We start from the raw sequence: 25,891 nt of genomic DNA on the forward strand, positions 1-25,891 counted from the left end.
TATGGGTGGACAGATCAGGAGAAAAGACCAGGATATCGTCGAGGTACACAACCACGCAGGAATACAGAAGGTCTCGGAAGACGTCGTTCACAAATTCCTGAAAGACTGCGGGAGCGTTGCATAACCCAAAGGGCATGACGAGATACTCATAGTGTCCATCTCTGGTGTTGAAGGCGGTCTTCCACTCATCTCCAGAGCGAATACGGATGAGATTATAGGCTCCACGGAGATCCAATTTAGAAAAGATTCGTGCCCCACGTAGCCGGTCGAACAACTCGGGGATGAGAGGTAGCGGATATCTATTCTTAACGGTAATCTCGTTGAGACCACGATAGTCAATACAGGGGCGCAGGGACCCGTCTTTTTTCTTGACAAAAAAGAAGCCAGCTCCAGCAGGGGAAGAAGACTTTCGGATGAAGCCCCTAGCCAAATTCTCCTGTACATATTCGGTCATGGCCTGGGACTCGAGTGGACTCAACGGATAGATCCGCCCTCGGGGCGGAGTCGAGCCAGGAACAAGCTCGATGGGACAATCATATTGCCGGTGCGGAGGAAGGACCTCCGCTTCCTTTTTATCGAAGACGTCCGCGAAGGCCCAGTAAGCCGAAGGCAACTCCGCAGGGCCCGAGACAGGAGACGAGCATTTGAGGGGTCGTACTGGGCGGAGACATCTGGTTTGGCAGAAACGGCCCCAGCGAAGGATGTCTCCGGACCGCCAATCCAGAACAGGTTCATGCATCCGCAACCACGGAAGACCCAGAAGCACGGTGTGGGACAAAGACGGCAGCACGAAGAAGGTTATCTTTTCACGGTGCAAGACCCCGATCTGTAACTCCAGCTCTTCAGTGACCAGAGTAACGGCTTCGCGCAAGGGAGCACCGTCGACAGAGGCTAACTGCCGGGGAACCTCCAAGGACCTGACAGGTATCCCTAATCTCTTCACCGCCTCGAGTTGGATGAAGTTTCCCGCAGCCCCCGAATCAATATAGGCTAACTCCGAAAAACGTTTGGAGCCCAGGAAAAACACAACAGAAAGGGTCAAGGGTAGAGAGGTGTCAGTGACACCTAGGGAGGCCTCTCTTACCTGTCCTAGGCGGAGGAGTTTCCCGGCCTCACAGGACAGGAACGCAGGAGATGGGAGGCGCTGCCACAATAGAGACAAAGGCCATGAGCGAGTCTGTCCTGGCGGCGAAGCTCCGCGGGCCTTAGTCGGTCCACTTGCATGGGTTCGGGAGCTGCGGCTGCGGCGGAGGACCGTGAGCGTGGTGGGCTGTGTGTAGGAGGAGAAAAACGATTGGGCCTTCTCTCCCTGGCGATCTCGCGGGAACGCTCCCGGAAACGCAGATCAACTCGTGTTGCCAGCGAGATGAGGTCCTCCAAAGTCGAGGGTGTATCCCGGCCTGCCAGCACGTCCTTGATTCGGGATGATAAGCCTCGCCAAAAAGCCCCAACCAGGGCCTCATTGTTCCACCCCAGCTCCGAGGATAACGTACGGAACTGGATGGCGTACTGTCCTACCGAGAGGGTACCCTGTCGAAGGCAGAACAAAGACTCGGTAGCAGAGACCAGGCGACCGGGCTCATCGAAGACCTTACGAAAGGTCTCCAAGAAAGTCGCGAGCTGGGAGACTATCGGGTCATCGCGTTCCCACAAGGGATTCACCCAGGCCAGTGCCTCACCCTCAAAGTGGGAAATCATAAAGGCCACTTTGGCCCGGTCGGAGGGATACTGTAGGGGAGCCAACTCGAAATGCAACTGGCACTGGTTGATGAACCCCCGACAGAGTTTGGGATCTCCGCTATAACGTGGGGGTTTGGCCAACCGGGGAGAGGAGTGTGGAACTGCCACAGGTGCCGGAACTGCGGCTGCCGCCTGTAGGGCTAGTAAGCGGTTATCTACAGAGGCAATGTAGTTCAAAATATGGGCCTGGGTGTCGCGCTGCTGGGCCAGTTCCTGCTGCAGGCCGGAGATCTGGGAGGCAATTCCCGGATCGGAGGTCTGCAAAGAGGAAAGTCGGGACTCCATCGATTTGAGGAACGACATGATCCTCGCCTGGTTCTCACGAAGGAACAAAAGTTCCTTTTGGGTCGGGGTCGAGGTACCAGCGGGATCCATGGCCTGACTATACTGTAAGGTACTCCTGGGGTGGACCCACTAGACCGTGGCAACGAACCTCCCGAGGGCGAGCTGACCAGGTGGACCACCCCCTATACAGGGAGTGTATGGGGCAGGCCCACGGGGAACTATCACCACGGTAGCCGGTACCCGGGAAAGTCAGAGCGGACAGACAGGTAGATCCAAAGAGCAGGCACTGGACAGACAACACGGCTCGGAGACACAGGAGAGACGGCACGTCTTGGCGAGACAGGAGGGATGGCAAGGCTTGAAGACACAGGAGGGACACGGACGAGAACCAAAGCCACAGAACCTAGGAGAGGAAGCACAAGAGGAACTAGGTAAATGCACGGGAAAAGGCAGGGGAGCGCTAGGAGAGCGGCCAGAGTCACTAGCAAGTACTAATGATAGTCAGGCATCGCCTCCAGAAGGAGGCGGCCTGATATAGGGAGAGCGAAGGCCTTCCAGGTCATGACCTCCAGCTGGAGGAGGAGACGCGCGTCCTCAGGTGGGGGAGAGCGCGCGCCCGGCCATAGCGAGGAGACGCACCCGCCGAGGAGGAGGAGCGGGAGCGCGCACCAGGGGGCTGGACAGAGGCGATCGTGGGCCGTGGACGGGAGGCCGGGAGAGACCGCGCCGAGACCCGCAGCGGCCGGTGCGGCAGAGAGGTGACCCCCGGAGAGCGGGTGAGCCGGGGCCGGAGGGAGGTAAGAGAGGAAGTCCGCGGCAGCCGCCGCATGACACCAATTCACCCTGTCCAGTCTCCTCCTCCTCCTGTTTCGGTCGGGGGGACCTTGGAGTATGAAGTCCAGGGTATCCTCGACTCCCGCCTTGTGAGAGGTTCCGTACAGTATCTTGTACAGTGGAAGGGCTACGGCCCGGAGGAAAGGTCCTGGGTCCCCGCAGGGAACATCCATGCCAAAGCATTAATTAGGAGATTTCATCTCCTTCATCCTGACAAACCGGGTTTTGAGGGTCTGGAGGCCCCTCTTAGAGGGGGGGTACTGTCACGTCGCCGTCAGACTCAGGGCCTGCTGTCCTCGGCCACTAGGAGGCGCCGGACTGTCACATCGCCGTCAGACTCGGGGCCTGCTCTTCCTGCCTCGGCCACTGGGAGGTGCCATGGTTCGGCCCCGAGTGATGGCGGCGACAGAGAAGAGGCTCCTGCGCAGGCATCTGATGGACGCAGGTTCCGTTCCTCTGTCGGTCATGGAGGGGTTGGTGCATCGCCATCTGGCCTGGTCCTGGGGGCGGTCCTGATGACATCATCAGTCCGGGAGCCTGTGAGGGATGACCTGATCCCTCAAATACCTTGGGACTGGTCTTGCAAGCTGCTGGATATATTCTTGATTCCCCTGTGTGCTACTGTGTGATTTGCTATTGTTTGACTCTGACCTCAGCCTGGATTTCTGACCCCTCTACTGCCTGATGATTTTGTACCTCTGTTATTCTCCCAGTTTGTGACCTTGGCCTGGATATTCGACTCTGCTACTGCATGCTGTTTTTGTTCTGTTACCGCCCTCCCGTTTTGTGACCTTGGCCTGGACTGTCGACTCTGCTACTGCCTGGCGTTTTTGTACTTTTACTGCTGCTCGCCCAGTTTCTGACTACATTTTTGGTTCCCTACCTTTTTCCCTATTGGCGACCGTCTTGCTCTGGCGCACTGCTCCGCTAGACAGCAACCCCCTGGGCCTTGCTACAATTCCAGATCCCTGTATAGGGGTTAAGGGTCTCGGGGTTTCTCGGGGTGCTGTCTCTACTGCAGCCCAGATCCGCGGACGGATGTCACAACATCACTATCAGGGTGGCCCATCACCAGTATACTCTACTGACAACCGGTTTACAACAGAATTTGCTAGGTTCTTCACACGACGTGATCTGGTTGCCAAGGGACTCATGAAATTCACTGACCATGCTGAAGGTTACAGAGCTTGGAAAGCTTCCTTCCAAAATGTCACTAGAGACTTGGGGCTACAAAACAGGGAAGAGATAGACCTCTTAGTCAAATATCTAGGAGAAGAGTCAGTCAAACACACAGTAAGGATCAGAGACATTAATATAAATCACCCTGAAATTTGGCCTCAAAGAGATCTGGAAGAGGCTGGACGAGTGTTACGGCTCAGAAGAATCGATGACTTTCCTAAAATATCTAACAAAGGTCTCCAGAAACTTAGAGAACTAAGCGACCTGCTAAAGAAAGTCCTAGTTGCCAAATGTGAAGGTGGCCTACAAGGACTTGCATTCCTTGACACAGCCAAAGGTGTTAACCCTATAATCCAAAAGTTGCCCTACAATCTACAGGAGAGGTGGCTCACACATGGTTCCATGTACAAATACAAACACAATTTTCCATTCCATCCCTTCTCCGTTTTTGTAGACTTTATACACGAGCAAGCGACAATCAGAAATGATCCCAGCTTTGATTTTGCAATGTCATATACCTCACCGTCACCAGCTGCAAATCCACGCAGAACATCTGCGGCTCTCAATCAGAGACAAAGGTACAGGACCCTGACAAGCAGTGCCTGCTCCATCAGACACCTCATACTGTCCTGAAATTCAGAGCCTTCAGGTGAAAATCTATGCCAGATCGCAGAAGCTTCCTGAAAGAGAATGGTATCTGCTACAAGTGCTGCTCATCCACAACTCATCTCACCAAGGATTGTAAGGTCAGTGTAAAATACACAGAATGTGGTACCATGGATCATAACACTGCTCTACACCCTGGCCCAGCGCCATAGAGTGCACAAAACACGCCAGCTGACAGTGAGCATGGCGGGGAGGAAAGGAGCACTGATGCAGCTACGCCAGAGATCACTTCATAATGTACTAAAGTCTGTAAAGGGACAATAGACAGTAGGTCCTGTTCAAAGATATGCCTCATCAGAGTGTACCCAAAGGGTCATAGAGGCAAAGCTGTAAAACTGCATGCTATCTTGGATGATCAAAGTAATCGATCCTTGGCAAGATCAACATTCTTTGACCTATTCAACATCAAAGGGCCAAGCACCCCCTACTCATTAAAGATGTGTGCAGGTACTGTGACAACAGCAGGCAGGAAAGCTGCTGACTACCAAACTGAGTGCTTAGACGGACAATTCTGCCTACCACTACCTACAATCATCGAGTGTAATCAGATCCCAGACAATAGAACTGAAATACCTACGCCAGATGTGGCAATCCATCACGCTCACTTGAAACGCATAGCACACCTTATACAGGAACTCGACCATCAGGCTCAGATAATACTGCTGTTTGGAAGAGATATCCTACAGGTCCATAAAGTGAGATGTCATATCAATGGACTCCACAATGCTTCCTATGCCCAAAAGCTAGACCTAGGATGGGTCAGAATAGGAAACGTGTGCTTGGGACATATGCACGCCCCATCTTCTGTGACACGTATGTTAACAAATACATTGGAGAAAGGACTCCCATCTCTGTTTCAACCTTGCAACAATGAGTTCCATGTCAAGGAACTACCACACAGCATCCAACTGCCCAATCATTTCATAGACTTTACTCATGATAGCAGTATGGTGTCAGGAAGCTATGAGGATCAGTTGGGGTGCACAGTCTTCCAGAGAACTAAGCAAGACAACCAAGTAGCAATGTCGGTAGAGGACTAGTTGTTCTTAGAGGTAATGGAAAAGGGACTTGTAAAAGATAAGACCAACAGCTGGGTCGCACCTCTTCCCTTCAGAACCCACAGACCACGTCTACCGAACAACAGAAATCAGGCATTAAAATGTTTCTCCTCTCTTAAACATAATCTGCAAAGGAAACCGGAGATGAAAGATCACTTTTTCTCCTTCATGTCAAAGATTTTCGAAAACCATGCAGAGCTAGCTCCCACTTTCAGAGACTCTGAAGAATGCTAGTTCCTACCCATGTTTGGAGTATACCACCCTAAGAAACCAGGACAGATTAGAGTGGTGTTTGACTCCAGTGCTAAGTTTGATGATATCTCCCTGAATGATGTTCCACTGACAGGACCAGACCTCAATAACACACTGCTGGGAGTACTTATGCGCTTCCGTAAGGATTCCATTGCCTTCATCGCTGACATCCAGCAAATGTTCCATTGTTTCCTTGTGAGAGAGAGACAGGAACTTCCTAAGATTCTTCTGGTACAGAGACAATGATCCTACTAAAGAGGTCACTAAGTATCACATGAGAGTGCATGTCTTTGGCAATAGTCCTTCACCTGCAGTTGCGATTTATGGACTTAAAAGGTTAGTTCAAGAAGGAGAAACAGAATACAGATCAGATGTCAGACAATTCATAGAAAAATGAGAAAATGGAAACGGTCTTAGGAGCGCAGGAAAGAGACTCAGACAAGAGATGGGGTTAAACCACAACGCGTTTCGACGGAGAATCCGTCTTCATCAGGTGGAAGTTTTGTCTCAGTCGCAGGACTGGAATTTGCCAAACTATATGCTGACAAGCCACAAAGCTTCTGGGAGAATGTCCTATGGACAGATGAGACAAAATTGGAACTTTTTGGCAAGGCACATCAGCTCTGTTCACAGATGGAAAACTGAGGCATCTCAAGAAAAGAACACTGTCCCTACTGTGAAACATGGAGGAGGCTCTGTTATGTTGTGGGGCTGCTTTGCTGCATCTGGCACAGGGTGTCTAGAATCTGTGCAGGGTACAATGAAATCTCAAGACTATCAAGGGATTCCAGAAAGAAATGTGCTGCTCAATGTCAGAAAGCTTTGTCTCAGTCGCAGGTCATGGGTCTTGCAACAGGATAATGACCCAAACCACACAGCTAAAAAAACTCAAGAATGGCTAAGAGGAAAACATTGGACTGTTTTGAAGTGGCCTTCTATGAGCCCTGACCTAAATCCTATTGAGCATCTTTGGAAAGAGCTGAAGCATGCCGTCTGGAAAAGGAAGGAAACCTTCAAACACGAGACAACTGGAGCAGTTTGCTCTAGAGGAGTGGGCCAAAATACCTGCCGAGAGATCCAGAAGTCTCATTGTCAGTTACAGGCATTGCTTGATTGCAGTGATTGCCTCAAAAGGTTGTGCAACAAAATATTAAGTTAAGGGTACCATCATTTCTGTCCAGGCCTATTTCAGGAGTTTTGTATATTTAAAAAAATTCTGTGGAAGCATGGTTGAAAAGCAACGTCTGACTTTCATATGTTCATTTTCATTGATTTTTTATTTGTTATTACTTTTGTCAGATTCAAGTTATTTCTATCACCATTGTGGGTTTTTCTGTCATTAAACGAGGGGTACCAACAATTTTGACCACGTGTTTAAGTGCACTTGGGCAGATCGATGGGTTCGATGAGATTAGGGTTTTGATTTTGCATATCTCCAAAGGGGGGACGGTTAAGGATATGATTATGAAGATATACAAAATATGGACGCTTATATTTAAAATGGACGCTTTGCTGAATATGTATTAAATGAGGTGCTTATGTGTTCTCTAAGGTAAAGTTCACATTTGTGGTTGAGTCTGCTGCGTATTGTCCGCATTCATGAACGCATGCAAAAACGCATTCAAACGCGTAAAAATGCAGTGGTTTCTTGCCACATCATCTTACGCAAGACGTCAAAAAAACGTGGTGTTTTTATGCGTTTGTATGCGTTTTTGCAGACGTTTGCATTTTTTATGTGCATGCTTGCCATTTGGAAACATTTTTCCAGGGGATATTCTGGGACACAAGCCACGCCCAACGGGCGTGACTCATGGTATTTCGTTATATAGACCCTTGTAGAGCTGAAAACAGCAGATTTTGAGGCTGTATCCTGCATCAAGATGGATATTTCCAAGGAGAGTTTCTTGTTTAAACTGGATTTGGATATCAAATTGGCTGTTGCCTTTGCCTTTGCTTGTGACCAAGAAAGAGAAAGAAGGAGAAGAAGATGACGTCGGCACTTTTGGTAATACCCCATTCTTGAAGTCCGGGAGAGCCTTGGAGCCTACCACTCCTTATTCAGTGAGCTCCGTGAAAACCCGGACAAATATTTTGACTACACGAGGATGTCGCTGGAATTGCTGGGTCGTGTAGAGGGAGCCATCAGCAGACAGGACACCCAGCCCCGTAGAGCTATTCCAGCTGAGAAACGTCTGCTGGTGACACTAAGGTACGTAATATTTATAAATAAAAGCACGCCTGTCATATTGAATGCAATGTTCCTTTTTTTTTTTTGTTCAAAACCCATTGTAGTTATAATTATTATTCATTAAAAAATTTTCTTTCTCTGTTTCACAGATTCCTGGCTACCGGAGAAAACCTATCGTCGCTCCATTTCCATTTCCGGATAGGCCTTTCCACACTTTCTGTGATTGTTGCTGACACTTGCCAGGCTTTGTTGGACGTGCTTTGTCAGGAATTTATCCCTCTACCCAACACAGACATCTGGCTGGAAAATGCAGAAAGATTCTGGGAAATTTGTAATTTACCCAACTGTGTGGGAGCAGTGGATAGGCTAACCAAACCAGCTCGATGTGGATCTGAGTACTTTAACTATAAAAAATACTTCTCCATAGTGCTGATGGCCATTGCAGCTGCAGACTGTAGTTTCATTGCCGTCAACATTGGTTCTTTTAGCTGTGGAAATGACTCCCAGACCTTTAAAAACTCGGACTTGGGCCAACGGTTGTATATCAATACTTTTAATTTCCCCCTCCCATGACCTCTTCACAACACTGACGTCCCGCCAATGCCATTTGTTGTTGTAGGGGATGAGGCTTTTCAGATGTGTGGAAACCTACTCAAGCCATACTCCAGTCGGGACTTGAACAACAAAAAAAGGATTTTTAATTACCGACTGACAAGGGCCCGCAGAACTGTTGAGTTTGCATTTGGTATTCTTGTGTCAAAATGGCACATTCTAGGTACAGCAATTAATCTGAAAATTCAAACAGTCGATGAGGTTGTCAAGGCTTGTGTGGTTCTCAACAATTACATAATGGCTAAAGAGCGACCATCCTTTGAACTAGACGAACCAGTTGCTAACCCATTGCCACATTACTAGCATCACCCTCTGAGGACAACAAGGGAAGTTGCTGAAATGAGAGATGCATTCGCGGACTACTTTGTTTCTGATATTGGACGTGTGGCATGGCAAGATGCAATGGTTTAATGTTTAAACTGTATGTAATGTTATGGTCTTTTCAAAGTTTACCTGTCTTTTAAAGCAGGGTTCCCCAACTCCATTCCTCAAGGACCACCAACAGGTCATGTTGGTCAGGATTTCCTTAGCATTGCCCAGGTGATAATTGCATCTCCTGAAAACATGACCTGTTGGTGGGCCTTGAGGAATGGAGTTGGGGAACCCTGTTTTAAAGGTTTGATGTTACATTAAAAAAAATGTTTTTAAAACACCTGTTTACTTTGTTTTTGTTCCCATGCTTTAAACTTAACTTGTTCTCTGTGTCAGTCATATGTTTCTTTCTCACGATATCCATCATCTCTTCAATCTGCATTATATTTCAATAGATGAACGCACACTGAATAGATTATCGAGGAAATGTACCTCATAATTTTACTCACCAGCCCGTGTGTAAGAACTACTGCAATCAGGATGCCAAAAAATACAGCATCCTGACTGTAATAGTATTTACACCTGGGCAGGTGAGTATTACAGACCCCTAACCATTTCTGTTGTTTACCTTTTTTTGGTGTGAAGATTATAAGCTCTCTGTTTTTTTGACACCTCATAGCTTTTACATGAGAGAAAAATCCAAAAACTAAAACAAAAATTGTGTTTCATGTAACTATGAGGTGGAAAAAAAACACTATTTGTGTATACGGCGATTTGTGTGTTGACGGCGTACGGTGTATGTTGCCGGCAACGTAAGAGACAAAGACTAAACAGTGGTATGGGGCAAAGAAAAAAAGTTTTATTTACAAAAATAAATATTTTTTTACAGACTGAGGGGAAATGTTACAGACCATGGGGGTGTGCAGATGGGAGGATTGACTTGGGGTGGATGCTGAAGGGGTTCCAGGGGAAGGGGCTACAAGATGTGTGGGGTCTGGGAGATCAAGGATGGAGGTGGACACATTAGGAGTGGAAACATGGAACAGAAGAGACTCATTAGAAGGGAGGGACAAATTGGACATAACAGACACATTGGGAGGTGATGGTGGTGGAAGGAGCACCACTGTCCTTTCCCGCCTCAGTTCCCAGGGAGCTGGACCCAGTATTTGGGAGCTGGTGGACAGGATAGATAGTGCTGGAGTGATTGTGGCGGTGGACGGTGTTGCTGGATCAGGACTCCGGGTGATGGTGGAGGTGGGAATCCGCTCAGGAGCAGGAGTAGGCATGGTGGTGAAGTGGCTGTCCGCTGCACTTGGCATGGTTGAGGTGCTGTAGTGGATGGCGGCAGGACTTGGCATGGTGGTGGCCATACAGGGATATACAGCAGAATTTGGTAGAGCTGTGAACAGGGTAACTGGTGGCACAGTGGGAAAAACCAGTGCCAACGGGTACATCCGAGTCTGCTGCACAGCCTGAACGTATGCAGCATTGCAGGCCTGCATCACATTCAGCTGAAGTTCAGGCGTAAGGTTTTCCCCCATGCCCTATTCAATGGCCGTAAAAAAAATGATGTGCTTGCCTCTTCATGTCAGTTTTCAGACGGTCAAGTCGCTGGTGGACACACTGGAAAAGTGTGTCAACATGGCTCCTAACACTTTCCAGTCTATTTACCATCGACTTCATGCCATTCTGGAATACCGAGCTCAAGTGTAGAAACTCGGGCATGACTGTCCTGTCTGAGGCCTTCTGCCGCTGTCGGGAAGACCCAACATTAAAAAAAGAGGTGGAGGAGGCCTGGGACAGGGGAAGACCTGATGGGCCAGCTGTCTGTTCTTCAGCTTGTGACACAGGCCTACTTGCTGCATCGCTGCTGGATGGCTGGAACTGCTCCGAGGCTGTTCGTTGAAGGACCGCTCCAGAGGACGAACCAGGTTCCAGGGTGCTGCTCCAGGTGCTGTGAAAACAAAAGCCAGGAGTTTATCGCATGACACACGGTTGTGTGCTCATGGCCTTTACAGGTTCATTGCTGCTTCAGACCACATTGCAATACTTACGAAAGTCCTTTTCTTGCTCTTGGCATAGCATTGTCCCAGTCAGCCATCAGCTCTTTGGCCACCTCATTCCACTGCCGTTGAAGCACCACCATGTCCGAGTGGTCACGATGACAGGGCATCTCTCCTCAACGAGGGAGATGAGAAGGTCAATGTCAATGTAGTCCTCCTCCCGTTGGGGAACATAGAAATGAAAAAAACATTACTGTTGTCAAGATAAAACAAGGAAAATCGACACTAAAAGCAAAAATAGCAACACTCCAAGAAAAGAAAACACAAAAAAACCACGGCAGAAAAAGTAGCAACACTCCAAGAAAAAAAAAAAAAACGAAAAAATAGCAAAACTCCAAGAAAAAGCACAAAAAAGCCACGTCAAAAAAAGTAGCAACACTCCAAGAAAAAACAAAAAAAAATGAAAAAAAATACCAAAACTCAAAGAAAAAACACAAAAAAACGACAGAAAAAGTAGCAACACTACAGGAAAAAATGTATATCTTTGTACCGTGTTAGCCAGTGGGTAGAAAAATGTTCAGGATTGAGAGTCCTCAGTAGTTGATACCTTTTAATGGCTAACTGAAAAGATGGTAATACATTGCAAGCTTTCGAGACTACTCAGGTCTCTTCATCAGGCTAGACTAATACAAAATCTGAAGTCACATATATATGCACAATACAGCCTAGAAAAAATGCACTAGATAAGACAAGTGACGTGAAGCAGAACTATCAATATGGGAGAGGGAGAAACATAAATATAAACATTGGACCAGTTCATAGATAAGGAGTCTGGATGTTTTATGGTCCTCTGATTGGGGTCTAGTTCTGTGTTGCCCCGCAAGGTTTTAAAAGGAAATTCCTTAATTGATGTAAAAAGACATAAATCCATGCGACACATTCATTCCAGCACTGAGAGTGTCAAAGTTCGTCATAAATTTGTACTCCCAAACTCGTCTCTCTCTCTGAGACGTGAAGTTACCTTTCAATACCAGTAATTTCATATCCACGCTGCTGTGATCAGGGATACAGAAATGTTTTGCCACAGGTAAATCCATTCTTTTTTCTCTTATTGTGTGACGATGAGCATTCATCCTTGTTCTAAGCTTTTGCCCTGTCTCCCCCACATACAGACCCCCAGTTGGACATTTAGTACAAATAATTAAGTACACCACATTAGATGTAATGCAGGTGAAAGTACCTGGGATCTTGTAGTCCTGATGTGAGTTGGGGATCTTTATCTTGTCCGTGGTCATTATAAATGGACAGGTTTTACATTTTTTCTGGTTGCAAGGAAAGGTTTCTGCAGCTGTTGGAGAGGACAGGGAGCTTCTGACAATGATGCTTCTTAAATTTGGGGGCTGCCTAAAACACAGCAGTGGGGGGTCTGGAAAAATGGATTTTAATCGGGCATCTTTTTGTAGTAAAGGTTGTAATTTCCGTGCAGCTCCCCTTAGCACCTCCAGATTTGGGTTGTAGGTGACTACTAGAGGCACCCGGTTAATTTCTTCTTTAGCTTTGTAATGTAGCAGGTGATTCCTTGACAATCTGGTGGCTCTTGTAATTTGGTTTTCAATTGTTCTTGGATGGTAACCCTGATTCAAAAAGGTCTTTTTGAGGCGACCAAGGTGTTTGTCTCTATCCATGGGGTTGGAACATATACGATTGTATCTGATGGCTTGGCTATAGATAATAGAGTTCTTTATGTGTTTTGGATGGAAACTGTCCCATTTAAGGTATGTTGGATGGTCGATTGGCTTCTGATACAGGGATGTCTCTATTTCATTGTTTTTTAGCTTATTGATGGTGTCCAAAAAATTAATCTCGGTACTGGAGTAGTTGAGTGTTAAATTGATGGTGGGATGAAATTGATTAAACTGTTTGTGGAACGTCTTTAGCTGTTGCTCAGACTCCGTCCAGATGATTAAAATATCATCAATGAAGCGGTAGTAGGCCAGGGGCCTGATGGGGCATGAGGACAAAAAATCGCTTTCAAGCTTGGCCATGAAAAGATTTGCATACTGTGGAGCCATTTTACTTCCCATCGCTGTGCCAGTCTCCTGTAGATAGATCCTGTTGTCAAATTCAAAGTAATTGTGGGTGAGGATGAATTTTATAAGTTTCACCACAGCATCAGCATCAGTCCCTGTGTTTTCCATGAAGAATTTGCAGGCATTTAAACCATCTTGGTGTGGGATATTAGAGTACAAAGATTCCACATCCATGGTGGCCAGGATGGTTCCTTCTGGTAGAGGACCTATTGCTGCTAGTTTATTCAATAGGTCAGTTGTGTCCTGAATGTAGCTGGATGTATCCTTCACCAGTGGTTTAAGAATACCCTCTACCCATCCAGATACCTGCTCAGTGAGGGTGCCCACACATGAAATAATTGGTCTTCCTGGATTTCCAGATTTGTGGATTTTGGGAAGCATGTAGAATGTCCCTATTCTTGGAGTCTCTGGTATCAGGTCATCGCCAACTCTTATGGACTGGTCAGGCAGACAAGAAACCAACTTGTTTAGTTCCTTGTAATAGTCCTGTGTAGGATCCGACTCCAATTTTCTATAGTAGCGTGTGTCCATAAGTTGCCTGTTTGCTTCCTTCATGTAGTCTGACGTATTCATCATGACTATTGCACCTCCCTTGTCAGCAGGTTTAATGATGATTTCTTTGTTAGTTTTTAAAGACTGTATGGCCTTTCTCTCCTGGGCACTGATGTTGGATGCTTGTCTCCTGTTAGTGTCTATGATTGTGGATTTTATCAAATGTCTGAAGGAGTCTATATATTTATCCAAATGAGGGTTGCGTCCAGGTGGAGGTGTCCAGTCTGACCTTTTCCTAGTTGTTACGATCCCTTTTCCTTCGGTCTGAATGTTTTCTGAATCTTCTGTATCATTGAAATATTCCCTCAGGCGCAGTCTCCTGAAATACTGTTCCATATCACTGCAGAGTTCAGTTTTATCTAGGGCCTTAGTGGGACAAAATGAGAGTCCTCTAGAAAGCACGGCCAGTTCCACTTTGTTGGGTTTATAATCTGAGAGATTGATGACACAGTTAGATGCTTTTGTGTCTGGAATGGAGTGGTTGTCCAAGTTGTCAGGTTTTGGATTTGTTTTGTATCTGTTTGTATAGAGTCCTGAATTGAGACGCAGTCTGTGTAGTTTCTTTTCCTTGTTATGAACCAGAAAGGTCCGTAGTTTGTTGTAGTATTGTTGTAATTTTTGCTCTGTGCTTTCTGTAAGTGTTTTCCTCAGAGTTTCAAATTGCCCCTGTACTTTACTCCTTATGCTGTAGCAGACATGTAAAAGGTGGTTCCTTAGTCTCTCAGAAGTCCTGTGACAAAGGTTTTGTGCATAATGGGTATTGTAGGTATGAAGAATTGGGTTTGTAATCCAGAGTCCTTTGGGAATTAGATTCTCCTTTTTGCATTTAGATAAGAAAAATATGTCGCTGTCCATTTGTGCACGTTTCTTCAGAAGTGGTTTTAGTTCCATAAAGATGCGGTACATTCTGGTATCCTCCATTTTGATACAGGAAAGATGTATATCTTTGTACCGTGTTAGCCAGTGGATAGAAAAATATTCAGGATTGAGAGTCCTCAGTAGTTGATACCTTTTAATGGCTAACTGAAAAGATGGTAATACATTGCAAGCTTTCGAGACTACTCAGGTCTCTTCATCAGGCTAGACTAATACAAAATCTGAAGTCACATATTTATGCACAATACAGCCGAGAAAAAATGCACTAGATAAGACAAGTGACGTGAAGCAGAACTATCAATATGGGAGAGGGAGAAACATAAATATAAACATTGGACCAGTTCATAGATAAGGAGTCTGGATGTTTTATGGTCCTCTGATTGGGGTCTAGTTCTGTGTTGCCCCACAAGGTTTTAAAAGGAAATTCCTTAATTGATGTAAAAAGACATAAATCCATGCGACACATTCATTCCAGCACTGAGAGTGTCAAAGTTCGTCATAAATTTGTACTCCCAAACTCGTCTCTCTCTCTGAGACTTGAAGTTACCTTTCAATACCAGTAATTTCATATCCACGCTGCTGTGATCAGGGATACAGAAATGTTTTGCCACAGGTAGATCCATTCTTTTTTCTCTTATTGTGTGACGATGAGCATTCATCCTTGTTCTAAGCTTTTGCCCTGTCTCCCCCACATACAGACCCCCAGTTGGACATTTAGTACAAATAATTAAGTACACCACATTAGATGTAATGCAGGTGAAAGTACCTGGGATCTTGTAGTCCTGATGTGAGTTGGGGATCTTTATCTTGTCCGTGGTCATTATAAATGGACAGGTTTTACATTTTTTCTGGTTGCAAGGAAAGGTTCCTGAAGCTGTTGGAGAGGACAGGGAGCTTCTGACAATGATGCTTCTTAAATTTGGGGGCTGCCTAAAACACAGCAGTGGGGGGTCTGGAAAAATGGATTTTAATCGGGCATCTTTTTGTAGTAAAGGTTGTAATTTCCGTGCAGCTCCCCTTAGCACCTTCAGATTTGGGTTGTAGGTGACTACTAGAGGCACCCGGTTAATTTCTTCTTTAGCTTTGTAATGTAGCAGGTGATTCCTTGACAATCTGGTGGCTCTTGTAATTTGGTTTTCAATTGTTCTTGGATGGTAACCCTGATTCAAAAAGGTCTTTTTGAGGCGACCAAGGTGTTTGTCTCTATCCATGGGGTTGGAACATATACGATTGTATCTGATGGCTTGGCTATAGATAATAGAGTTCTTTATGTGTTTTGGATGGAAACTGTCCCATTTAAGGTATGTTGGATGGTCGATTGGCTTCTGATACAGGGATGTCTCTATTTCATTGTTTTTTAGCTTAATGATGGTGTACAAAAAATTAATCTCGGTACTGGAGTAGTTGAGTGTTAAATTGATGGTGGGATGAAATTGATTAAACTGTTCGTGGAACGTCTTTAGCTGTTGCTCAGACTCCGTCCAGATGATTAAAATATCATCAATGAAGCGGTAGTAGGCCAGGGGCCTGATGGGGCATGAGGACAAAAAATCACTTTCAAGCTTGGCCATGAAAAGATTTGCATACTGTGGAGCCATTTTACTTCCCATCGCTGTGCCAGTCTCCTGTAGATAGATCCTGTTGTCAAATTGAAAGTAATTGTGGGTGAGGATGAATTTTATAAGTTTCACCACAGCATCAGCATCAGTCCCTATGTTTTCCATGAAGAATTTGCAGGCATTTAAACCATCTTGGTGTGGGATATTAGAGTACAAAGATTCCACATCCATGGTGGCCAGGATGGTTCCTTCTGGTAGAGGACCTATTGCTGCTAGTTTATTCAATAGGTCAGTTGTGTCCTGAATGTAGCTGGATGTATCCTTCACCAGTGGTTTAAGAATACCCTCTACCCATCCAGATACCTGCTCAGTGAGGGTGCCCACACATGAAATAATTGGTCTTCCTGGATTTCCAGATTTGTGGATTTTGGGAAGCATGTAGAATGTCCCTATTCTTGGAGTCTCTGGTATCAGGTCATCGCCAGCTCTTATGGACTGGTCAGGCAGACAAGAAACCAACTTGTTTAGTTCCTTGTAATAGTCCTGTGTAGGATCCGACTCCAATTTTCTATAGTAGCGTGTGTCCATAAGTTGCCTGTTTGCTTCCTTCATGTAGTCTGACGTATTCATCATGACTATTGCACCTCCCTTGTCAGCAGGTTTAATGATGATTTCTTTGTTAGTTTTTAAAGACTGTATGGCCTTTCTCTCCTGGGCACTGATGTTGGATGCTTGTCTCCTGTTAGTGTCTATGATTGTGGATTTTATCAAATGTCTGAAGGAGTCTATATATTTATCCAAATGAGGGTTGCGTCCAGGTGGAGGTGTCCAGTCTGACCTTTTCCTAGTTGTTACGATCCCTTTTCCTTCGGTCTGAGTGTTTTCTGAATCTTCATCCTGCTTTGAGCAGGGGGTTGGACCAGATGGCCCAGGAGGTCCCTTCCAACTCTACGATTCTATTATTCTGTATCATTGAAATATTCCCTCAGGCGCAGTCTCCTGAAATACTGTTCCATATCACTGCAGAGTTCAGTTTTATCTAGGGCCTTAGTGGGACAAAATGAGAGTCCTCTAGAAAGCACGGCCAGTTCCACTTTGTTGGGTTTATAATCTGAGAGATTGATGACACAGTTAGATGCTTTTGTGTCTGGAATGGAGTGGTTATCCAAGTTGTCAGGTTTTGGATTTGTTGTACTAAATGTCCAACTGGGGGTCTGTTTGTGGGGGAGACAGGGCAAAAGCTTAGAACAAAGATGAATGCTCATCGTCACACAATAAGAGAAAAAAGAATGGATCTACCTGTGGCAAAACATTTCTGTATCCCTGATCACAGCAGCGTGGATATGAAATTACTGGTATTGAAAGGTAACTTCAAGTCTCAGAGAGAGAGACGAGTTTGGGAGTACAAATTTATGACGAACTTTGACACTCTCAGTGCTGGAATGAATGTGTCGCATGGATTTATGTCTTTTTACATCAATTAAGGAATTTCCTTTTAAAACCTTGCGGGGCAACACAGAACTAGACCCCAATCAGAGGACCATAAAACATCCAGACTCCTTATCTATGAACTGGTCCAATGTTTCTATTTATGTTTCTCCCTCTCCCATATTGATAGTTCTGCTTCACTTCACTTGTCTTATCTAGTGCATTTTTTCTAGGCTGTATTGTGCATAAATATGTGACTTCAGATTTTGTATTAGTCTAGCCTGATGAAGAGACCTGAGTAGTCTCGAAAGCTTGCAATGTATTACCATCTTTTCAGTTAGCCATTAAAAGGTATCATCTACTGAGGACTCTCAATCCTGAATATTTTTCTACAAGAAAAAACAAACCGAAAAATATCAAAATTCCACGAAGAAACACAAAAAAACCACAGCAGAAAAAGTAGCAACACTCCAAGAAAAAACGAAAAAAAAAAAACAAGGAAATAGCAAAACTCCAAGAAAAAAAACACAAAAAAACCACGGCAGAAAAAGTAGCAACACTCCAAAAAAAAAAAAGAAAAGAAAAAATAGCAAAACTCCAAGAAGATACCAAAAAAAACTTACACGCCGTCTGCCCACGAATCCTTGTGCCTCCCTCTGTTGCTCCTGCTCCTGCTGGTCTGGATCCTGGACACTTGGTGAAGTGTTTTGTAAAGTAAAAAAGATGATTTTGGCACATATGTACTGTGATAGTTACTAACCATAGTTGCAAAGGTACTCACTTCTGAATCCTGTCCTGTGTGCTCAGGGCTAGAGGTCATGCTGAACAATGCTGCAAGAAAGACTGCAGAAAGTAAATTACAAAAGAAACACAGACATTAGGTTGAATACTTACATTTGCCTGGGATTCTGTGATGTAAAGTCTTGAAATTCTTTGTCTTGCTATCTCCAGTGTCTGTAGAATAATGGACAATGACTGCCCAGCCCCTCTTTTTATCTCTCTAGGCGTGGGGGGTGGCTAACCAGTGTCTAGACAGGTTTACTCTGGAAAAACACATGCGTACGGAAACGCTAGTGAACATGTGTACTAGCATAAGCATGCGTTCTCATAGAGTGTAATGCATTGTTTCAACGCATTCCTTACGCAAGTTGCTGCATGCGTCTGGCGGCGGCAAATTGCTGCCTCCAAAATTGTAACATGTTGCGTTAGCCGCGCCCCGCCGCAAAAGCCAAAACGACGCATGCATAGTGAAACGCGGCCGAAAGCATACGAACAAATATACCTGCGTTCACAACGTTATAGATAGGAAAACCCGACACAAGCGAACGAATGCGGCATAAACGCTGTGGACACAACCGCAATTGTGAATCCAGCCTAATTCATTCTTGTCAACAGATTACATAAACTTTCAGTAAACTCTGACATGATTAATTCACTGAGCTTATCAAGAATGAATGGAAAATGTGCTTGTACTAGGGAAAGGGGGTTTTACACATAGCGATATCGCTAGCGATATCGCTATAAAGTCACCGATTTTGTGACGTTATAGCGATATCGCTAGCGATATCACTATGTGTGATACTTACCTCCGACCGGCTCTCCCGCTGTCCATCATTGATCACGCGAGAATGTCCGGCTCCATTTCTCGTCGGGCGCTTCCTTCTGGGGCTTACTGCTGGCGCCGACGAGCGACACGTGGAGGCGGGCGAGAGGACACCAGGATCGCTGTGTGTGAAAGGTAAGTATTGTGCGCTGCGTCGCTGCTGCATCGCTGTGAGATCTGCCTGTGTGACAGCTCACTAGCGATCATTTAGCGATGCACCAGCGATCCTGACTGGGTCGGATCGCTGGTCGGATCGCTGGTGCATCGCTAAATGTAAAAGGGCCTGAATTATCAGTCCACACACACCTCTCATTCCCACAGGAATCAATGATTGACAACAATTCTAGATAAGGCAATGAGATAATATGCGGAAAAACACCTCTAAAAATACTGAACACATCAACCAATAAAATCAGAATTCATTTGAGACATGACTTAGGGCCCCGTCACACACAGCGAGATCGCTGATTTTGTGACGCATCAGCGATCTTTCCAACAATATTGCTGTGTGTGACGGGGATCAGCGACCGCCCCCCCCGGCCGAGTATTACTGATCGTGCAGGATCGTCCTGGGCCATTTTTTGATCGTTGGTCTCCCGCTGGCCAGCACGCATCGCTGCGTGTGGCAGCAAGAGACCAGCGATCAGCGACGCTGGACGCTGGCATCCAATGTAAACATCGGGTAACTAAGATCGCTGGTGGGATCGCTGGGACATCGTTATGTGTAATGGGGCCTTTATTGTCTTTGTCCAGTGATTTCTCCCTCCGTAAACCTCCAAAATACAATTTAGCAGCAAAAAATTAAGATGACAACACACGCATCTTGTGTGCCCTAACAATACTATGGGGTACATTATACTGCTATGGGGCTGCATTATACTGTTATGGGGTGCATTATACTGCTATGGGGCTGCATGGGGGTCCAGAATGTGGGATATTATTAATGTAGGGGTTAATTAAAGGATATTATTTTTGAGGATACTGTTTTCAGTGTGGGGAAGGAGCGGTCCTGGTGGATTAAAAATCTTTTGGCCAAAACAAAACCTGCTGGCTATGTATGTGATGGGAACTGTAAATGTGTGATAGGTGAGGATGTGGTGCAGAAATGGAATTTTCCAAGAGAGGGCATTGGGACTGTGGACGGTTCGAGGTGTGGAAGCAGGGCTGTGGTGGAGTCCGGGGTGGAGTCTCAAGGGGGCCCCGAATATTTTGCCAGTATTGGGTAGCGAAATTCCTGGTTGCAGCCCTGTCTATCTATCTATCTATCTATCTATCTACTGTAGCTAACAAGGATTTTGCTGTTTGTTACAGGTGTGATAAGCTGCAATAATGTATTTGTCCTTTGTTACATTGTTGAGCACACACCACCTACCTAGCCAGCCCCCTTGGCCTAGTACCTGCTGTTTTAATTCAAGTATCCCATGTGGTAGGTATTGCTGAGTCCCATTTTTAGTCTTTTTTTGTCGCTATGATTTCTTTTGTGAAACATTGTCGCCCTCTTGTGGAGCACTGATTTCTTAATTTTCTGTATGTGGATTAAATTAAAAAAACAACAACTTTGGTCTGTGGTGTTGTTTGAATGTGCTGCCTATCTTTGTCTGATCGCAATGTTCCGAGGGCCTTTTCCCTGCAGGTCCCCGGTTCCAAGATGGCCGCGGGGTTCTTCTGGGTCCTGCAGGAAGGTGGTTTCTCAGTGCCTGCTGAGAGCAGGCGCTGAGAAGCCTCCTACACTGCCTGTCAGATCGCTGCAGAATGTTGTAGATAAGCCCCTGATGGCGGTGCCAGCAGCTGATAGGGCTAAAAATAGGTGACAGATTCTCTTTAAAAAAAAAAAAAAGGCAAAAAAACAATGCTTTATCATCATACCACCGAACAAAAAGTGGAATAACACGCAATCAAAAAGACGGATATAAATAAACATGGTACCGCTGAAAATATCATCTTGTCCTGCAAAAAATGAGCTGCAATACAGCATCATCAGCGAAAAAATAAAAAATTTATAGCTCATAGAATACAGGGATGCAAAAATAATTATTTTTTATATAAAATTGTTTTTATTGTATAAAAGCGCCAAAACATAAAAAAAGATATCAATGAGGTATCACTGTAATCGTACTGACCCGAAGAATAAAACCGCTTTATCAATTTTACAACACGCGGAACGGTATAAACACCAGCCAAAAAGAAATTCATGAAATGCTGGGTTTTTTCATTATGCCTCCCAAAAGCGTAATAAAAAGCGATCAAAAAATGTCATGTGCCCGAAAATGGTACCAATAAAAACGTCAACTCGTCCCGCAAAAAAACAAGACCTCACATGACTCTGTGGACCAAAATATAGAAAAATTATAACGCTCAAAATGTGGTGATGCAAAAACTATATTTTGCAATAAAAATCTTAGCGTGTGACAGCTGCCAAACAGAAAAACCCACTATAAATAGTTAATCAAACCTCCCTTTATCACACCCCTAGTTAGGGAAAAATAATAAAATTAAAATTTTTTTATTTATTTCCATTTTCCCGTTAGGGTTAGGGTTAGAGTTCGGGTTACAGTTGGAGTTAGAATTGGGGGGTTTCCACTGTTCAGGCATATCAGGGGCTCTCCAAATGCGACATGGCATCTGATCTCAATTCCAGCCAATTCTGCATTTAAAAAGTCAAACTGTGTTCCCTTTCTTCCGAGCTTTGCCATGCACCAAAACAATGGTTTACCCCCACATATGGAGTATCAACGCATCAAGACAAATTGCACAATAACTCTTGGGGTCCAGTTTCTTCTGTTACCCTTTGGAAAATAAAATATTGGGGGCAAAAATGTAATTTTTGTGGAAAAAATAAACTTATAAACTTCTCTGAAGCACTTGGGGGTTCACAGTTTTCACTACACATCTAGATAAGTTCCTTTGGGGGTCTAGTTTCCAAAATGGGTCACTTGTAGGGGGTTTCCACTGTTTAGGCACATCGGGGGCTCTCCAAATGCGACATGGCATCCGATCTCAATTCCAGCCAATAGTGCGTTGAAAAAGTCAAACGGCGCTCCTTACCTTCCGTGCTCTACCATGCGCCGAAACAGTGGTTCCCCCACATATGGTGTATCATTTTACTCAGGATAAATTGCACAATAACTTTGGGAGTCCAATTTCTCCTGTTACCCTTGGGAAAATAAAAAAAAAATTGGACCTGAAATAATGTTTTGTGAAAAAAACTTAAATGTTCATTTTTTTTTTTAAACATTCAAAAAATTCCTGTGAAGCACCTGAAGGGTTAATAAACTTCTTGAACGTGGTTTTGAGCACCTTGAGGGGTGCAGTCTTTAGAATGGTATTGCTTTTGGGTATTTTCTATCATATAGACCCCTCAAAGTGACTTTGAATGTGATGTGGTCCCTAAAAAAAAATGGTGTTGTAAAAATGAGAAATTGCTGGTTAAAGTTAAGTTTAACCCTTATAACTTACTAACAAAAAAAACTTTGGTTCCAAAATTGTGCTGATGTAAAGTAGACATGTGGGAAATGTTACTTATTAAGTATTTTGTGTGCCATATCTGTGATTTAAGGACATGAAAATTCAAAGTTGAAAAATTGCAAAATTTTCAATATTTTAGCCAAATTTCCGTTTTTTTTCAAAAATAAACGCAAGTCATATCAAATACATTTTACCACCAACATGAAGTACAATATGTCATGAGAAATCACAGTCAAAATCACCAGGATCCATGGAAGCGTTCCCGAGTTATTACCTTATAAAGGGACAGTGGTCAGAATTGTAAAAATTGGGCCGGTCATTAACGTACAAACCACCCTTGGGGGTATAGGGGTTGAGCCACAAATTGGCTCTGTCACTAAGGGGTTAATTCTTAAAAAAAAAAGAATGATATAAAAAATAACAAAAACACAATGATGGATTCTAGGCTCTTGAATAATGTATTGCTTTGGACTTTTAAGATTTGGAGGATATGGTTTCAAGATGATTAAGTCAAACTTGCTTTTATGTCGTCTTACACGATCATTTTATTTTTGAGTTCTGATATTCTGATGTAGCCATGTCTTTCAAAAAGGTGGCTTTGGCCTCGGCTGCCCTTGTAGATTGATACAATGTACCGTTGGGTTTGGCGCTTGTTAGTATGCTAGGTGGCTCATATAGTTATCTGGTGGAAAGCATGGCCCCCCCCCGGATCAATGGCATTGGGCCGGTGAAGATCGGAAGCCTGAAGTGTAAAGTGCCCCAGGAGTGACTCTGGGGTGCCTTAACTCAATGGGATTGGGTACCCCACTTGAGTTTCGGCACATTTGCACAAACACTTTTTTCTTTCTTCTGCACACACTCTTATTCCGAGCCTTTTGGCCTTAGGATGGGGAATTTTTAAAATTAACGGTCGAAGGTCCGGGCAGTATTACATTGTGAAACCTTCACTTATTTATATTTATTATATTTTTGTCTTCTCTGGGCTAATATCAAGTGTAGTATCTTTCAAAAAGGTGGCTTGCTCCTACCACCTTAGTAAATTGATATACAATACCCACTGTGTTGGTGCACTTGCTAGTACACCAGGTGGCTCATACAGTCATCTGGTGGAAACCATGGGCCCCCAGGATCAAAGGCACCAGGCTGGGTAAGTGTGAGGGATTATGGTGCAATGTGCTCCAGGAGTGGTCGCCCTGGTGGAAGTCTGAGCTTACTTGGAGTGAGATCCCAGGTAAGTTTTGGACTCCGTAGCATGCCGCGCCTGGCTTTTCATAATTTCTTTGTGTGGGACAGTCCCCAGGAAGGAATGGACATCCTGAATGAGAAAGCAACTAAGAAGGTAACCCAGACAGGGTGAGCTGTGTTTTAGGTGAGAGCCTGCATATCGAACATAGCACAGCCTGTGTGACCACAGGTTTAACAGAGCAGAGCTCTGGCATGAACATTATGCTGTTTGATATAACCCTGTTGCTGTTTATGGTTTATGCTGCCTAATAAACCACATGGACTGATTTATGTTGAAAAACCCGTGCCGGACCTGGTTAAACGGCTGCCAAGCGAGTGTCCCCAACATGAACACTGGGCACTACCTTACACTTGGATGTTGCTTCAATCTAAAAAATCTTTCAAAAAGGCAGCTTTGGGCTCGGCAGCCCTAGTAGATTGATAAAATACACACTTGGGTTTGGCAATGAATAATAAGAAAAAAATTCAGCTCACCCCTGAGATGTTATTCCAATCCGAGAGGCAGGGCCGCCATTACCTGACTGGCGTATGGGGCCCGGTGGGCAGAGGGGGCATGCGTCGGGCCCCGTCTCATTTGCTCACCGGGCGCTACCGGCATGCTAAACCGGGCCCTTAGTGGCGCTGCGGCAGTTCAACGCTATTGATGTGCGGACCCGGGCCCGAACGTCCATAGTTAACAGAGGCTGGTAGCTGACGTCAGCCGCAGCACGCACATCGCCGGCATCTGATGTCATACAGTCGCCGGCGAGTGCGCGCTTCAGCTGCGTGGAGGGAGCTTCGCCGCAGGAGCACGGCCAGGTAAGAAGAACTTGTTTTTTTTTTTGTTTGTTTGTTTTTTTATTGAAAGCGGCAAACCGGGGCCCAGGGGCAGACTTTGAGACATGGGGACAGAATGAACATGGGGGAAGAATGGACATGGGGGCAGAATGCAAGACATGGAGGCAGAATGTAAATGAGGGCAGAATGGACATGGGGGTAGAATGGACATAAGGCAGCATGTGAGACACATGGAAGAATGGACATGGGGCAGAATGTGAGACACGGGGCAAACTGTGACACACGGGGGTAGAATGCAAGACATGGGGGCAGAATGGACAATGGGGGCAGAATGCGAGACATGGGAGCAGAATGGATATGGGGTAGAATGTGAGACACGGGGGCAGAATGGACATGGGGGCTGAATGCGAGACACAGGGGCAGAATGGACATGGGGGCAGAATGCGAGACATGGGGGCAGAAAGGACATGGGGCAGAATGCGAGACATGGGGGCAGAATGCGAGACATGGGGCAGAATGTGAGACACAGGGGCAGAATGTTAGACACGAGGCAGAATGTGAGACACGGGGGCAGAATGTGACAGTGAGTCACAGGAGGGGGCAGAATGTGAGGCATGGGGCAGAATGTGACAGTAAGACACAGGGGGGGCAGAATGTGACAGTGAGACACAGGAGGGGCAGAATGAACACGGGCAGAATGGAGATGGGGCAGAATGTGACAGTGAGACACAGGAGGGGCAGAATGTGAGACACAGGGGGGGCAGGATGCGAGACACAGGGTAGGATGGGAGACACATGGTGCAGGATCATGGAGCAGGATGGATACAATGTAGACAGATGGGGCAGGATGGGGAGATCATATGGGGGCAGAATGGATACTCATGAGGACAGGCTGAGAGAAAATATGGCTGGAGCCAGGAATGAGACACATGGGGGCCAGGATGAGGGATAGTATTACCATAGGGACTAATTAAGGGATATTATTACTGCAGTGATGTATTTTATTTTTTTGAGGATACTGTTTTAAATGGGGGAAGGTCCTGTTACTGTGCAGAGCGACACTATGTTGCCTTTTTTTCTTCATCTGGTGTATTGTAGAAGTTGGGAAAAAAATAAGTAATGTGTTCTGCAAGTGGAGCTCTACATAACTGTGTTATTTCCTGCAGA

Source organism: Dendrobates tinctorius, unplaced genomic scaffold (genome assembly GCF_039654945.1).
Source record: "Dendrobates tinctorius isolate UK_male_01 unplaced genomic scaffold, ASM3965494v1 ptg000007l, whole genome shotgun sequence".
NCBI classification, from domain to species: Eukaryota; Metazoa; Chordata; class Amphibia; order Anura; family Dendrobatidae; genus Dendrobates; species Dendrobates tinctorius.